This window comes from Pipra filicauda, unplaced genomic scaffold (genome assembly GCF_003945595.2).
Source record: "Pipra filicauda isolate LSUMZ 115617 unplaced genomic scaffold, ASM394559v2 scaffold341_size774298_pilon, whole genome shotgun sequence".
Lineage (NCBI taxonomy): Eukaryota > Metazoa > Chordata > Aves > Passeriformes > Pipridae > Pipra > Pipra filicauda.
The window spans coordinates 726,235-729,292 of NW_024104467.1; the positions used below are offsets into that span (position 1 = coordinate 726,235).

A 3,058-nucleotide genomic window follows, 5' to 3' on the forward strand; every position below is an offset into this window, starting at 1 on the left:
TCAGTTCACCTTCTCCAGAGAGCCCCTCTCTCCCGGCCCAGAGCTGCTCCTCATCCTGGCTCCGCAGAGCCCCGTGTCAGCACACCCCAGATACAACGAGATGGGATCTCCATCCCATTTTCCTGCACTTCACTCTTTGCAGGGCACAGGAGTTGCCCATTTCCTTATGGACCACGATGGAGGTGGAGTCCCTCCATGGGAATGGGGGCACAGGAAGCTTAACAGCCTGCTGGGCCACCTGGAATTTAGGGCAGGTGTTCCCTACTTCCCTTTAGCCACTTTTCATCCCCCCCATTATCTGTTGGCTCCCTCCCCCTCGCCCCCCTCCACGGGCTGTGCCTGACCCAGCACTGCCACCTCCCTCCTGTCCCCACCATGAGGGTGCTTCTGCCAAAACACACGACACCCCTGCAGCCCCCAGGAGCTTTGTAGGTGTGTCCAGGGAGCATTTCCTGGCAGGAGGATGGGAAAAAGCACAGCCAAGAGGCTGGAGAGCCCAATCTGGGGTTGAAGAGACCCTTAGGGGTAGGAAGTCACTGGGGTGTGTCTCCTGATGGGATATGTCATGGAGCTGGGAGAAGGTAGAGTGCATTGGGGGGCAAGGGAAACCCTCCTCTTGTGTCTCAATCTTCTTCTCATCATCTCCCTTCCCCTGTTGCTTTTCCCTCAAGTATCCCTCTCCCTCATCCCCTTCCCTCTCCCTCATCCCTTTCCCTCTCCCTCATCCCCTTCCCTCTCCATCATCCCATTCCCTCTCCATCATCTCCTTCCTTTTACATCATCCATTTCCCTCTCCATCATCCCCTTCCCTCTAGATCATCCCCTTTCCTCTCCATCATCCCAGTCCCTCTCCATCATCTTCTTCCTTTCCTATCATTCCATTCCCTCTCTATCATCCCTTTCCCTATCCATCATTCTTTTCCCACTTCATCATCCCATATCCTCTCCATCGTCCCTTTCCCTATCCATCATGTCCTCCCCTCTCCATCATCTCATTCCCTCTCCATCATCATTTTCCCCATCCATCAGCCCATTCTCTCTTTATCATCCCATTCCCTCTCTATCATCCCATTCCCTCTCTATCATCCCATTCCCTCTCTATCATCCCTTTCCCTCTCCATCATCCCTTTCCCTCTCTCATCTCTCTGGCTGCCTCTTCCCTGCCCGGGCTCATCCCGCTCCCACCCCACACTCCTCCTCACGGGACGAAGGCTGGAGCGTGCACGGGAGCCTCCGTGTGTGCCAGGGACGTGGGAACAGTGGGAACAGTGGGAACAGCCTCAGAGAGCCGACGCTGGGGGAGTGAGGAAGAGGCAGAGTTTCAAAGCCTGCCCCCCTGTTTGCTCGCAAGGAGTTAAGTCTGTGATCTGTGGCGGGAGCTCTGATGAGAAGCTGGTTGACATGCAGAGCTGGAATAATGAAACGTAATACACATTAATAGGACCTCCCTCTGCGTGATTGCTTCTGCTCCACTGGCCCCATTGAAGATTTCACTTTTCTTTTAACAGTCAGAATAACAGAATGTGACATTAAGTCTTTTACATGCAGCAATTTATTTTAAAATATTGGGGCACTCAAAACAGTATCCAGAATGTTAAATAAGATATGCATGAGATGGAAATCAGAGCAGCACTGCAGTGAGGAGACAGGAGTCAGGCAGAGCCTTTCGCAGGCAAAGGCAGCTCCACTTTTTTTCTTAATTGCTGTTTAAAGCACAAAGAAATCACCAAGTTGGAGAGACCTCTGCAGTACACACCGGCTGACCTCTGAGCTCACAGGTCCACACGGGAAATCCAGAGCCAGCACAGAACCCCCTTCCCACACATCCCAAGGTCAAGTGGGTGACACAAGCAACCTTGTGTCTTCCAAGGCTGATGACACAGCACAAGAGGTCAAGAAGTGCTTGGACATGCACGTGGTGGGATCATAGAATCAGAGAATCATGGAATGCTTTGGACTGGAAGGGACCTTAAAGCCCTTCTCCTTCTACCCCCTGCCATGGGCAGGGACACCTCCCACTAGCCCAGGTTGCTCCAAGCCCCGTCCAACCTGGCCTTGGGCACTTCCAGGGATGGGGCAGCCACAGTTTCTCTGGGCAACCTGGGCCAGGGCATCCCCACCCTCCCAGGGAACAATTTCTTCCCAATATCTAATCTAAACCTACTCTCTGTCATTCCCCCTTGTCCTGTCACTCCAGGCCCTTGTAAATAGTCTCTCTCCATCTTTCTTGTAGCTCCCTTTAAGCACCAAAAGGCTGCAAGTAGGTCACCCCAAACCCTTCTCTTCTCTAGGCTGAACAGTCCCAGCTCTCCCACCCTTTCCTCCCAGCAGAGCTGCTCCAGCCCTCTGATCACCTTGGTGCCTCCTCTGGACTCTCTCCAGCAGCTCCACATCCTTCTGCTGTTGTTGCCAGGGCTGGAGCAGCTCTGCAGGGGGGTCTCCCCTGAGGGGGCAGAGGGGCAGAATCCCCCCCTGCCCTGCTGCCCACACTGGGGGATCAGCCCAGGGCACGGGAGGTTTCTGGGCCAGGGAATGTCCAACCTCTCATCCACCAGCAGCCCCAGGTCCTTCTCAGGGCTGCTCTCCATCAGTTCATCCCCCTGAATTCTTGAGGGAATTCTTGGGGTTGTCCTGTGCAAGGACAGGAGTTGGACTTCAAAGACCCCTGTGTGCCCCTTCTGGAATTCCATGATTCTGTGACCTCAGGAGGTACCTGTGAGGTGGCAGGCTCACACACCAGCTCTGGTGCCCAGAGAGCCCCTGGAGGGTCCAGTGCTGCCAGGAGCTGGCATTCCAGTTGGGATTGCCATGGGAGAGGATGGATCCCTTTGGAATTGTAAAACACATGCCCTTTGCTCCACCTTGGGAAGGCAGTGGCTGCTGGAGCACAGCCAAGCTCCCCCCAGCAGGGTGAGGATGCCAAGGGGGTTCAGTGTCAGGGAGGTGCCAGAGCTTTCCCTACGTTAGGGCCCCCCTGCTCCCACCCCAAGGGTGAAGCTGGCCCAGTGCACCCCTGGAGCACAGTGACACGCTCAGGAATGGTGGCCCAGGCAGAAAG

General features: G+C 55.0%; 1 long non-coding RNA gene across 1 annotated transcript; it reads right to left on the reverse strand.

Annotated features, from left to right (window-relative positions):
• Positions 1 to 1,534: 1,534 nt before the first annotated feature.
• On the reverse strand, positions 1,535 to 2,395 carry LOC113984314. The gene is made up of 2 exons (XR_005564627.1): positions 2,355 to 2,395; positions 1,535 to 1,703 (listed from the first exon to the last, which is right to left on the reverse strand). It is a non-coding gene; the product is annotated as an uncharacterized LOC113984314 (long non-coding RNA).
• Positions 2,396 to 3,058: the final 663 nt, after the last annotated feature.